At 46.9% G+C, this 14463-nt stretch overlaps 1 protein-coding gene across 4 annotated transcripts in view; it reads left to right on the top strand.

Annotated features, from left to right (window-relative positions):
• The window catches only part of LOC146859179 (gap junction gamma-1 protein-like), a 136818-nt gene that overhangs the window by 10651 nt on the left and 111704 nt on the right, over positions 1 to 14463 (top strand). Inside the window, exon 2 of one of the 4 annotated variants that reach the window (XM_085649856.1) lies at positions 4817 to 4997. The exons of 2 other annotated variants lie outside the window; for them this stretch is intronic. The gene's annotated coding sequence lies outside the window, so the exon portion shown is untranslated. Of the gene's footprint in view, positions 1 to 4816; positions 4998 to 5086; positions 5106 to 14463 lie in introns of those variants that run through there. One more of the 4 variants, XM_085649857.1, reaches the window with a different exon arrangement.

Here is a 14463-nt window from a genome sequence, read left to right as displayed (position 1 = left end):
GTAATAACACATTGGTGAAGCATTATTTTTCTCTCATTATAAATATATGACTTAATGCATCATATTTGATTCTAATTGAGTTTAATTCACTGAAAGTTACCATATGCATTGTAAAGCCTTCTGAATGTGTTCTTCCTTAGATGCCCTTTTCCTTTAAGCTGAATACAATAGGGTTCTGGCATCTCTACAAATGTTGCTTTATTTGTTCAGTACAAGTATCTCCTCATGTTTAAAGGACATTCCATCAGAGTTCACTGTGAATTAGTCTGGTGCATACTCAAACTCTTACCACATAACATTGGCAGCAACAAGGTATAATTCTTACAGTTTGCAAACCTATGGGTCACAGAAAGCCGACTTTTTCTGATGATTTTGCTTGGGAAAGCATGCAGGAATAACAAAATATATTTAGCAATGGCATGCGTAAACTAAGCATGTGACCGTGTTGCTCGAATATGAATTTACCTTGAAAAAATTAAAGACAAGAGATGTTTAGCAAAACACAAACAGTTGGTTTAATTAAACGCAGCATCCAAGGAGCAGGCAACAGAGTCGGGGTCTGAAGACTATCTCAAAGTACATTGGTTATGGCCGTCATTTTATACCTTTCACAAGTTGTAATAAAGTGATTTTTGCATTCTATTTAGAACAGGGATCCGGGCATAGTGACGGAACCATAAATCTGGTCACTTGTTAAGACCGCAGGTGGGTGTTGGCACAATCCAGAGCTAGTGGGTACGTGTCCAGATGTCCGACATAGAGAGTGCATGATCAGTGCATGCAGTGTTCTGATTGGATGAGCGTTCCTAACTTAGTGTGGCATATGACTTCATGGTGTATTGGGAAGGCGCGCCTCTTCTGCCAAATGTGTTTTATTAGAGGCCTACCTCCTGAGACCATTGTGGTGTCGTTGCCTATTTATGGGATTGTTCTGGGTTTTCCTGTTCGGGCGTTTGGCCAAGGGTTACATGTCACCCCACCTGTTATCTGTCAATTAGTTTCTTAGGGCCTAGGCCGGAGGGCCTGCCTTATCACATACTTCTGACTCACGGTTGAGGGGGAGGTCACATCGGGTGATTTCAAGAACGGTGATGCAAGTTCATCACTATACATACATATATCATGCATTGATATTGTATTTTCCAATGTTAAGGTCCCCTCAGTTAAATTTTCAACTACATTTACCCCATACTTCATGTCAGTCCCATATTTCAAGGTTTGCTGTGTTTCTGTTGTGTCTATTACTAATTCCCTAGTTACTTGCATTCTACCTAATTTGAGGAATGCGTTTTTACAGCAGGAAACCCCACTTGTAGGAAACCACACAAAAATAGCACAAAAAGAACAATGGGAAGCAATGACAGGCACAGTTTGGTCACCCATTGGGAGATCCAGGAAAATAAGTCTATAAACCAGTTCTGCTCAGGGGCACCTCCCTCCTTCTTCATGTCAGCTTGTAGACGATGACGTTGCTGGATGGCAAGTCAGTGTCCTATTTTCTAGGTCGTTTTCGGGGATGAAAGTACAGCAGAATCCACAGATTGTGGCACACACCTCACCCTCCATCGCGGTCATCAAGTCCAAAACATATGAAGCGGATGGCTCTTAGTTCGTCGTCCTTTTTTTATTTTTTTTATTTCTTTATTACGTTTTGAACACCGTGTACAGAACTTGAAGACAAGCATTGCCACTCTATTTTCCCGACAGGGCGTGTGACCCAAACATTCGATAAAAAAGAAAAAAATGGATTACCACTATAAATTGACTGACATTGTTCTCATTTATACATACAGCGTGAAATTTACGGTCCATACATGCTGAGGTATGATGGGAGTTGAGCTGCAACTCTCCCGCGAGACCCATCAGTCGTCTGGTCTTGCGCCCGCGTCAGTCTCGTTAGTGTCAGCCTGCCCCAGAAGGTACGTCTGAAGGGGGGGTAGAAACCATATGTCGCGCCGGCGGAGCTCAGCATAGGTGTGTAATTGACCCTAACAGAATATAAAGTCATCCAGCCAGTCTTTAAATGTAGGGGCCCTTCCTCGGCCCATCTACAGGTGACTCATTTTTTAACTAGCAAGAGTGCCAAGGAGACCTATCTCCGCATTGGTGCAGCCAGGGCCCCAGTATATCCAAGGAGTGCGACTAGGGGATCATCAGGAACATGCAGCACGGTCATCTGGTCCAGTGTAGCAAGCACCTCCAGCCAGTAGCGTCTGATGGGGGGGGGGGGGCAGTCCCAAGCCAAATGTCCGCCCCATCCCTCCCGCAGCATTCGCAGCAGTCGGTGTCTCGCAGGTGAAGGCACATCAGTCATGCAGGTGTATAATAGAGGCGATGTAAGTATTTATAGTGAATGATGCGCAGCCTAATGCTAGCAGGTATGTTACCAGTCTGTTGACAGCAAAAGGACCACTGGTCGTGCGAGAGGGGGGAGCCAAGTTCTTCCTCCCAGAGCACCCTGGACGAGGGGGGGGGGTCATGTGTGTGCAGTCTGTTTGGGTGGTGCGGTACAGCATTGATACAACATGTGAGGGGGTAGCTTGCTGAAGGAGAGCATGCAGAGGGGTCACGGTGGGGGGCTCCTGCGGGAAACACGGGGTTAAAGCCCTAATGTCTTGTCGCAGGCGGACGTAGAAAAAGTGTTCCAAGGGGGTAGGTGGGGTGTCGCCAAAGATCTCCTCGCTGGTGCGAAATCTACCGTTGACATATAGCTCACCCCAAGTTCGAATAGGAAGTTTCCGGAGGAGTTGGCGACAGCCGCCCTCCTGTGTGATCGGGATGTCGTGTCTGCCATGGAGGGGCAGCAGGGAGGAGTATAATGTAGGCATGTGGAGGCGTTGGGCTAGGTCTCGCCATGCGCTAGTGGTGCAGTCCATTGTGGTAAAGGCTAGGTGTCTCGGAATGGCAGGAGCGCTTAAATAGGGTTATGTATCCATCCTCAACAGCAAGGTGGGGCATGTAAGGAGGGGGGTTCACCCAATATGCTGCGTAGTTAGCCTGCACACAGCTGAAGTATAATTCTAACTCTGGGATTTCAAACCCTCCAGCCCTTAAGGGTCGAGTGAGGATATTCCAATGCAGTCTAGGTTACTTCCCACCCCAGGTGAGCTGGATGAGTTGAGTTTTTAGGGCTTTGAAGAAATGTCTACTGGGGGCGTATGGGATATTAGTGAATAAATAAAGCAATTTAGGCAGAATTATCATCTTTATAAGCGAGGTTCTCGGCATGGCGATCCACCTGGTGATTTTACCCATAATTAGCTGCCATCAAATCGTTATGGTTGTGGGTTATTACTATTCCTAGGTAGGTAACTGTGTCGTCGCACCATGCAAGGGGGCAGTCAGGCGTGAATTGTGTGGTGGCTTCTGTGAGGGGAAAAATCTGGGATTTCCCCCAGTTTGTCGACCCCATAGAGGTGTCATAAGAGGATAAGGAGCCTTAAAATGGGGTTGAGGCTGTCTTCCGGGTTGCGGAGGTATAAATAAATGTCGTCAGCGTATAGAGAAATCAATATTTGCCTCTCCGGGTAAATAAAGGCATGTTGCGGTAATGTTGGTGGATTTTGGCGTCCAGGGGCTCAATCTCCAGGGCAAATAGGAGGGGGGACAAGGGGCACCCTTGCCTAGTGCCTCTGGCTATCGAGCAGGAGGAGGATCTGGTGCCGTTAACTTCCACACTGGCCCGTAGGTCTGTGTATATGAGGATCCACGCCAGAAACGGAGCGGGAAATCCCATGCGGTTGAACACGAAGGCCAAATAGTCCCATTCCAGGGAGTCAAATGCCTTGGTGGCGTCAAGTAAGAAAGCCACCGCATTTGTGTCGGGGATTCAATGTCGTGTAAGACAGCAAACAGGGTGCGAATGTTATGAGAAGTTCCTCTACTGGGAACAAACTCAGACTGGTCAGGGAGGACAAGGGCAGTCATTGTGGAAATCACAAATCTCTGTTAACATAAGCTGAAACCATCTTGTTTATGGCATCCATTTTGTCAGCTTTGTAATTCTTCCATCCTCTGCTGCTCGTCTTTTTCCCTGCCTGTGCTGTCTATTTTAGTTAACTTCCTGACTCAGCTAAAAGCAATATGCATGCTAAAGAGTTTGTAGCTACCAGAACACCTGGTCTCAAACTCAACTGTCAATCTCTTAGTGCTGCCATAAGCACTCCTGCTCCCCCTCCCACTTTGCTGACTAAGTGATTTCCCATTAGCCCATGTTTGTCGGTAGTTATTCTTGTGTAGGCCTGTACCTTCTATTTGTAACTACATACTTACCAGTGCAGAAAACTCAGTATAAAAGGCCCATGGTCTGTGTATTCAAGTCACTACCTCCTGGAACACTTGAGGGTGTTGTATTGACGTGGTCTCACTCATGAGTGAATAAAAAAGTATTTCTTTCTTTTGTAGACAATATTCTTCTTGTCTTCTTTATTAAGACGAGTCCAGGTGAAGTGTCGAGATTACAGCCTGTAATCTCGACACTTCACCTGGACTCGTCTTAATAAAGAAGACAAGAAGAATATTGTACTCTGTGTTTTTTGAAAAAAGAAAGAAATACTTTTTTGTTTATGTACTCGTATTTCATGTGTGAATTTAACAAAAACACGTGTATTTATCACGTGTGCTGAGGCTTCAGCAAGAAGTAACGTTAAGCTCCGGCTTACATCTGTAGAGTGTGTGGTGTCTCTACGCCTTTCAGCACCGTCATATTAGAGAACCGGGAATACTTGTGCACTTTCTCTGTAGCGCCGTATACCTATGACACATACCACAGACCTGTTAAACTCATGAGTGAATAAACTTGTTCTTTGAATTCCAGCTTCAGTGCCAATCTCATCTTTGGTGGTTTATGGACCCGTGGGCAGATAAAGGTGAACCCTTGCACCGGTGGGCCACTAAAAAGGCTAATTTCCACAGTTTGGCGCACAACGTAGGGCTCATCGGAGACGCGGCCGTCCGAAGGAGTGGTCTTGACGGAGGACAGGAACTTTACTGAGGAGGTACCCTGCATGAGGAGACCCTTTGTCTTTGCAGACCGAAGTGCTTTTCGGGTTTTCCTAATCTGACCCTCCAGGTGGTGGCCGGTCCTGACTGAGAACTCCTTTGGTGTAAGTATTGCAGTGACCATTAGGTCAACCCAGAGCTTGGCAGGTGGAGGTTGTAGACTTTGGTTTGGTAAGGTCGCTGAAGCGACACTCTTGTTTTGGATTTGCTTGGCCAAGATTCTGGTTTTGTTCGTTTGTTTATTGCAATAAACGAAGGCAGGTCATGAGGAGATTTTTCTCTACTTTTGATATATTTGGGATAAATACTATTTGACTATAATATTGTATTTGATTATAATATTTTTGGCATGCCTGCTCCTAGCACACTTCGTAGAATGTGTTGCTGTCTTGGAGATACCAGTATGGATCTAGAAAGTAGTCAGCCGGTTCCCCTAGAGGGGACACCTAATAGGTTTATGTATATTAAATATGGTATTTCTTCCATAATGTATAGTACACTGTGGAACAAATATACGAAAAAGGATCCTGATCTACGATGGCCAGTAAATGGGTCATTTGATTTTAAAAAGATTCAGTATGTTGAGCAGTGTCTGTTTAAACAAAAGAGTCGACAAGATATTTTTGATTGTGTACGAGTGTGGGAGAAAGAAGTGAATGAGAGAGTGAGGAGAGGAGAAGTTATAGCAGAAAAAGAATAGCACAAATCGATTTATGAAAAAGCATTGGAATTAAAAAATAAGGAAATTAAAGAAATAAAAGAGAAGATAGGGAGCGTCATTTAGAGGTAACTGGCCAGTACCCTGTTAGGCGCCCCATTTATCCCATACTTTATAGACCTCCAGATGATTCTATTTTGTTAGACAGACCTCCGCCCCGTATAAATTCCCTAGCGCCCCTGAGAATGAAGGTTCTGATGAGGAGCATTTTTCTTCAGAAGAAAAAGATGAAGATAATGAAGTCGGGCGGACAACTCGCTCTACTTTAACTACTGAACGCAAGGTCACTCTTAGATCCACTGCCCGTAAAGCAGCTCACGGGAGTGCCTCCGCTCCAGAAATTCTAGCAATGGTTCAGCAATGGACAGATTTAGAGCAGTTATATTTTGTAGAGACGTTTACTTGGGAAGTAATACTCCGCTTTAGAAAACATTCTGGTGCTCTAGAGCCCTCTGATATAAATTCTGATTATAAACAGTTAAGTGATGGTACCTTTCTTTTTTCACAGGTGTCCGATCTAATTAGGTGAGTGGTTAAATTGTACGTTGACGCATTCCGTCTGCGAGAGGAGAAAAAGGCAGCTGGTAAAGCTATAGCTGAACAAGCAGTTCAGACCCCAGCGCGACAAGGAGCTACAGGGACAGATAAAAGTCACTGGTGATATTGTAGTTACAGTGAAGCCGATGCGTGAAGCTGCGCCTTTGTATGTTCCTCCAAAGGGAGCGGGAACAAGTGACGATAAAACTTCAGCTAATGCGTAGGGATATTTTATTTATAATTGGGTCTATACCCCTTGGAGTAGAGCAGACGTTATGGCTCTTAAAGCTGCTTTGCCTGATCCGCGCAAAAATCCAGCCGCTTTTTATGAAGAAATAGGAGCTATTAGCTCCTGCACTATGACGTTGCCTGATATTGGCATTTTTTTTGGCCTTATTTTACCCTCCTGATATGTGGAGATCAATTCGGAAGGTAGATGATAATGTAGCTTATGGTGATACTTGGGTGCATTTAGAGGAAATAGATGCTGATAGCCTGCACAGAAACCACAACTGGTGATATTAGATCTTCCCAAAGCCATTGTAACTAAGTTGAAAACACTTGTGGAAAATAGATTGGACTACATTAGCATCTTGTAAGCAGAAACCGGATGAGTCAGTTTCTGATTTCTTTACACGATTTGAAGAGACATTCCATGACTTTAGTGGGTAGTCGTTGACAGATGACACGGGTAAGCATCTGTTCGTCGACAAATTTGTCGCTAACATGTTGCCAGAAATAGCTAGTTGCCTAAAGGCCAGCGAGAGTTCATGGACTACATCAGAGCCCTGTCTCTCTCTTGACTGTGGCCCAGTATTATGAGCCACTGGAATTGGAAGCAAAAGGCAAGGAGGATACAAAGGTCAAGGATTTAAAAACGAAAGTTATGTTGGCTCAAGTCTTTGGTCCCTCATTTAGAGGTGGTGGCAGAGGTGGATGTGCGATGTCGCCCTGGTGTACCACCTTTCCCCCGAGCAATTTTGTCTTCTGATCAGTGTGCATATTGTAAAGAGATTGGACATTGGCGTTCTGAGTGCCCTCATTTGCGAGGTCAGCAGTATCAGCGGGGTAGAGGAAGTATGAGAGGCCGTCCGGGGAACATAGGAAATAGGGGAGGCATGGATAATCGTACCAGAATTGAGGCAGTTGAAAACAATCCTAATTCTTTTAATACCTTTGATAGGCGAAACGAATACCAAATGTCTGATTATTCAGCTGATGGTCATAAGGATTCGGATTATGCATAGGAATCCCTAGGATGGGGTAAGGAACCGGTTGAGGTCCCAGTAGATCAGAGGGGTCCCTATGTCGATGCAAACGTCTTGGGTTCTGCTGATCACTTTCTGGTTGATACAGGAGCTACTTGTAGTGCTCTGTCTAAACAATTAGTTCCTAGGGCTCCCCTGTCTGGCACAACGATAACATCGATAGGATTCGATGGGACAGCTTCCCTTAGCCCACTGTCACAACCACTTGCATTTAGTCTTGATACATTTACTGCAACATGTCCATTTCTGATTTCCCCTAACACGTCGGATTACATTGTGGGTATCGATATGCTTAAACATTTTCGTGCTACAATACGTTGTTTCCCATATGGTGTGCGTGTCATTTTAAATGATAACTATCCAATGGTTGAGAGGTCTTGCCTTATTAAAGAGGATATTGCTTTGGCATCGCTACCTAGTACCTTGTGGGCTACATCAGATACCGATGTGGGTCAAATGGTTATCCCACCAGTACATATTCAAGTGAAGGAAGGAGCTCTCGAGAAGGTGAAGAAGCATTGATACATATTGTTCAGGATCTGATCAGAGTGGGGGTTGTGGAAGAAGTTCCTTACAATACCTGTAATAGCCCGATTCTAAAGTTTATAGATTTATCATTGACTTGAGAGAGGTCAACAAGATAGTAGTGCCCCAATATCCGGTAGTTTCTGACATCACGACACTTCTTACTATAGTTCCTCCTATTGCAACTACATTCAGTGTGATTGATTTAAAGAATGCATTTTTTTCAATACCTATTCATCCTGACAGCCGTTATTTGTTCGGCTTCACTTTAAATAATCGCTCATTCAGATTTTTGTGGAGCTCCACAAGGGTATACAGAGAGTCCTAGCATTTATAGCCAGGTATTGAAAAGGCAGCTTGATTCTTTCCCCGTACCAAAAGGGGTGGCTCTTATTCAATATGTCGATGACATCTTGTTGGCTGCTGATACCCATGAACAGTGTGAAGAAGTGTTAGAAGGTGGTTCTGTCACTATGGGCTGCCTGGATTTTTTTGCTTTTTGAGCACCTAATTGCTGAGCTTTTACTGTTGGGTAGGCTCATAAGTTGGGACTCACCCACAGTGAACTCGTAATGATAGAGACTGCATGGGGATTTTACTGATGTCCCCCTGGCTTGACCAGGCTGCTGCGCAGCCACAGGAGGAAGGGGCACCAGGCTAGTTACATGCAGACACGTATACATGCGTGTCTTTGTGCTGCGCAGGGGAGATTCCTGGCGTGCGCAGCCACAGAGCATATACAAAGTGAATGGTGTGGCAGGACCTATGCAGAATTGGGTGGTGACATGGAATAGGCTCTATATAGTGGGAAGAAACATGCCAGGGAAAGTCAGTGTGCCTTACAGTATTTATTCCATTATTCTCTTATGGGGATAGGGAGCACATGGGCTAGTTTCACTTTCCTAGGGCCTACAAATTCCAGACACGCACCACTGTAACATATGTGAGAAGAAGTATTCTGCAGAGTCCAGTGTCATGTCTGTACTGCTTTTGGGTCATCCACCAATGTTATATTTCTCTGTCAGCTCGTAACCAGGGCCTGGCTGGGGTCTGACCCCAGCCGTCTGGATTAATGACATTTCTTCCCAGAGCGAAGACCTTCCCTCCAAGGAGAGAAGAGGGGGGAGCTCCTGGCTAATCCATCCGCAGCTGTCACTGGGTGCCAGACACCAAGCTGCACCAGGGCGAAGCCCTTGGGGAAGGGGCTCTCAGAGACCATGTGGCACGAGACTCTGGATGACACAATCTTGAACAAACCCAGAGACCTGGGCAGGAAGGAGGGAGCACGGCCAGAGAAGTGATGTGTTGCTGTGTGTTAGGGCAACCAGAGACTTCCTGCCAGCCCCCGTCCCAATTTCTTAAAAGAACTTGCACAGGAAGAGGAGCTCTCTCTGGGGTGTGGTCTGCTGAAGCAGAAGGTGCTGGGGGGGCCTGGCATCCCAACTCCGGGGCCCCGTGTGTGAAGAGGAGGCGGGGAAGCGCCGTCGCACCCCCCGCGAAAATGTGCGAAAGGGGCCCATCCCCGTGCCCTGACGAAGACAAGCTGGGGCGGGGAGCGCCGTCGCACCCCCGCTGAGAGTTCTCGAGGGGCCCGGGACCCCATTCCTGGGCCTGATGCAAAGTCAGGGAGCGCCATCGCGCTCCCCATGAAGATGCCCCCAAGCGGGGCGTCAGGAGCCCACCCTGGCCCCCCGTTGGATGGGAAGTAACCCGTCGCGCCCTCTCCTCCCAAAAGCCCCCCCCCCAAAAGATGTTTTGGAGCCTGGGATCCCATCCCCGGGACCAGAGTGCTGGAAGGCGGGTGCACTCCCCCCTGAAAGCTGGAGGAAGGTCTGCGCGTCTGTCCGCCGGAGCGGGCAGACCAAAACTGCAGAGCCGGCTCCCGCGGCAGCACGCGATGGGGCTGTCCAGGCGGGAAGCTGGCGGGGGCAGCCGGGGTTGGGCTCCCAGACTGTCTTCCAACGTGGAGGTCCTGCGGGGGTCCCGAGTGGGACCGGGACACCGTACCCGAGAGGAGGCTCCTGGGTTGGACCAGGCCCCCGAAAATTGCCATTCGCGGCCGAGGCTGGGCTCCCAGAGCCGTTTCACTCACCTGGGGGTCTGGGATGGACCGGACCCCCAAAGGTAGTCAAAAGCTGTCGGAGGCACACATCGCGGCTCTCTCCAACGCAGCGGGAGAGCCGCTGCTATGCTATTCAAGGAAAGGAGAGGAATCTCCCCATAATGCCTTGCAGGCCCAGACCTGCCTGCGAGGGAAAGCAGCATTTTCTTAGCTCGTGGTGGCCCCCGGAGGACAGGGTCACAAGCAAATGTGTGCAAAGGTGCAGGGGGAGCTGCAGGAGAAGCATAGTCTTCCCCCAGCACGAAAACTGGAAGTCCCTCCTTAAGTCTCATGGGGACTTGAAAAGGATAACCTCTCAAGGGCTCAGCCAGCATCTTAACACCTTCTGGGCTGGAACTTTTGTTCTACAGCTGGGGGTGTATGGAGAAGTGCATCAAGGAGTGAAGGGCTGAGGTGGGGATGTCTACAGAAGGGCATCCCCTGGAGGTGAAGAGGTGTAACTGCACCAGAACTGCATTTACTAAGGTTATTTATTTTAGAGGGACTGAAGGTCCTGTGTAATGTGAAGTACCTGTGAAGGTGGTGTTGTAAGCAAAGTGGAGTTATGTTGCCAGACATTCCTGCTAGGGTGTCTGGCTGTATATGCATAATCCTGTGATTTCATGTGTGATGCCTTTAGGGGCTGTAATTGCAATGCATTCTTATGCTCCACAAATATGATGAGTACTATCATTCTAAAGTGATGTTTAAACATGTATTCTTTCTGCTGCGCTTAGGTGAAGAACCCAAACTGCTAGCCCTTAAGATGTAGAGGTGTATACTTCAGGGTCAGTAGGAAATGCTCAGTCAGGGTTATGTGTCACCAAGGGAGGGTTACCTGTTTTCAATGCTTGTTGAGATAATGGGGTGGGTCGCCACTGGGATGGTGCCAGTGCGCAGTGCCCTCGCTCCAGGTTATGTTCAGCTACCTGCATTGGGGGCAAGATGATGTGCATACATGGGAGTGGTGGTACTAGACCCCACCCCCCCTGCGGGAGGGGTGGAGATGTTGTGCAGTGTTACAAAGTAATTCCAACAGTTTATGTATATTTGTAAATTGGTGCATAGTATTGAGTAGTGTGTGTGTTTATTAAATGTACTCTTACTTTTATAAAGCAAAGTGCAGACTGGACAATCCATTATTGAGTGTTATTTCTGCACACCTGCAAATGGCGATTACTAGCCCACACCACCTCCCTTGAGTAAGCCTCAGACTGCTCTACAACGCTACCCTCAGAGTCAGACGCTACAATTGGATGTTTGGTTCCCAGTGAAGGACAAATGTAGTCATGTTATTTGTGCAGGCCTCACAGATACTGCCTCATTTTCCAACAAAAAGGAACACTTATTGCTATCCTTTCTAGCATCTCATCATCACAAGGTCTTTCGGAAGAAATTGCAGTATTGTAGACAACAGGTTACATACTTAGGTCACCTCCTGTCTAAGGAGGGACGTGCACTCACACCAGACCGCATTCAAGCTATTTTAGACATGCCTGTGCCCTGTACTCAGAGGATGTTTGTGAACTGATTAGTCTTACTTCTTTCTGTAGGTAGTGGATCCCTAGCTTTTCTTACATTGTTAAACCCTTGTTTGCCCTTTTGACTAAAAACACTCCGATGCCTCTCCCATGAACTACAGAATGCTTTTCAAGAGTTACGTCAAGCTCTTTGTTCTGCACCAGTACTGGGAACTCCAGACTACACTAAGGCCTTCACACTCTAAGTACATGAGAGAGACGGTTGCACGCTCTCGGTTTTAACCCAGATGTTGCCACGCGGACCTGCTGCTGATAGCTCCTTGTTTTAGAATTGTGTATTGCCATTTTTAGAATCTGTCTTTTTAAAAACAAACCTTACTTAAAATTGTGCTCGCTGACTCCGGCTGTAATCCCCTCGTGCTCTGCTACTTTCCGCCCCTAGGCCTTAGCCAATTGGCCGTAAGGAGGAGGAGCCAGAGGCGGGGCACAGGAACAAGACAAGCCCGTCTGCGCCCGTCCGGGCCCAGGAGCCATAAACTTTGGTCAAAAATTCAAATACTCCTCTAGGGCACTTCGATCATTAGCCAAACTCTGTTCCCCTCTCGACCCTGCTGCCTATAATCGCATCATGGATAGCAACATTTATCATCCTCAGTGCCACCATGCAGTCCCCCCTTCCCCCCACTTCCCATTATCCCCCTACCCCCATAACAGCAAATCAGACCGCTCTGCGTATCCTTTATCTCAACTGTCGCTCTCTGGTTAAACACCAGTTAGGCATCTTTCTACTGCTCACCTCTGAAAAACCAGATGTCCTTCTGGTCACAGAAACCTGGCTTACCCAAGATTCTGCGTCGGACATTTTAGCGGCATTCCCCTTGGATTATTATATTTTGCCTGCTAATCGACCCTCTGGTAAGATTGGTGGCGGTGTTGCTGCTAACATACACAAACACTACAAGTTTACCACCATCACACCTCTTAACCTTCCAGAGGTAGAGAATATCGTTATTAAACTTGATGCCAGCGCCGGTTCTCTCATCTTCGTGCTTATCTACCGTCCCCCCTCAGGCTATGCCTACCTTCCCTCTCTCCTTGAGTGAACAAATGGCCAACCTTGTCACAAACTACGCTAATGTCATGCTCATAGGCAACTTGAATTATTGGTTTAACGATGCCCTCGGTGGGCCACATGCCGTAGAACTATCTGAACTACTTTCCAACTTGAACCTAGCCCAACACTTATCCTCCCCCACCCATGTAAAGGGGCACACTCTGGACCAAATTTGGTCCTCTAACCTTATATTGACGGTGCCCACTATTTCACCATATATATGGTCTGAGCACCATTTAATAAAATTTACAGCCACTATCAACTCTAAGATAAAGACCCCCACCGCTGTGGGAGGTATGACTAGAAAGTGGAGGACTCTTGATAAACTGGGATTTTGCCGACACCTTGGCCAGATCAGCACCCGTCTTTAACCCTGATGTTAATACTACGGACGAGAACATCTCGGATTGTCTACTAAGGGCCTGCAATGCACATGCTCCACTTATTAAATTCACACGCGCTCGCCAGATAGATGCCCATAAATGGTTTACCACGGAGCTAAAAAAACAAAAACTTGAGCTCCGTCAAAAAGAAAGAATATGGAGGCTAAGATACTCCATTGAAGACAAATTGCAGTTTTCACTAGCTCGTAAAGAGTATAAGAAAGCCATATTGGAAGCCAAAGTGACCTATTTTTCGGCCAGAATATTAAATGCCCATAATAAACCGAAGGAATTAGTCTTGCCAGGGAAGAGTGAGATTGCCTGGGGCTCACACTACTGGCCTACAGAACTAGGACCGCCTCCCACCACCTCTTCTTCCATGAAAAGCTTGGGAGTCACCATAAATGCAAATCTTTCGCTTAGAGGACAGGTGGGGACAGTGGTCTCCTCCTGTTTTCTCCAATTGCGGAAAATCAGGAAGATCGCCCATCTGCTGACCCATTCCGCCCTCATACAGGTTGTGACAGTCCTCATACTATCGCGTCTCGACTTTTCAAATTCTATCTACCTCGGCCTGCCTCTGTTCTTACTTAAACGCTTACAAATAGTACAGAACCAGGCGGCGAGATTAATCTATAATCAACCCAAATGGCAAACGCTTACAAATAGTACAGAACCAGGCGGCGAGATTAATCTATAATCAACCCAAATGGCAATCTGCCAGACCCCTGTTTGCCAAACTTCACTGGTTACCTATTGTACAACGTGCAGCTTTTAAGACAGGATGCCTAATCGTCAAGGCCTTGCACTGCAGGAGCCCCAAATTTTTCAGCCGTATGATTGTAAAGCATGCCCCACTCCTCAACCTACGATCAGCCTATCTTAAACTACTGACTACCCCTGTCATCAAACTCATATGTCAGGGAGGGTGTAGGTTCTCCTACCTTGCCCCAAAATTTTGGAACTCTTTACCACTAGCAATCGGGATGCGCGACAACCTGTTGGGTTCAGAAAGGTGCTCAAGACTTGGCTGTTTGAGCAAGCCTACGCATAGCTCGTCTCGCCCTGACACTATTAAAGATCAGCGCCATGAAACCTTCTGGTGACCATGCGCTCTATAAGTTTCTCTTAACATAACATAACATAAGCAGCGTCCTTGTACCTATTTTTCTGCTGTCCTTGAACCAGTCTCTCGTACTTTGCCTGGGTGTTTTCGAGCGGTGACAGCGACAGTTGTGTCCATACGTCAAAGTGAGGGAATAGTCTTGTCACATAGAATGCTTGTTTTAGGGCCCCATTCAGTTGACCCCCTGTTAAACCAAACAAAAACACAGC

This window comes from Triturus cristatus, chromosome 3_2 (assembly GCF_964204655.1).
Source record: "Triturus cristatus chromosome 3_2, aTriCri1.1, whole genome shotgun sequence".
NCBI classification, from domain to species: domain Eukaryota; kingdom Metazoa; phylum Chordata; class Amphibia; order Caudata; family Salamandridae; genus Triturus; species Triturus cristatus.
This window is presented reverse-complemented; position numbering and strand designations above follow the sequence as displayed.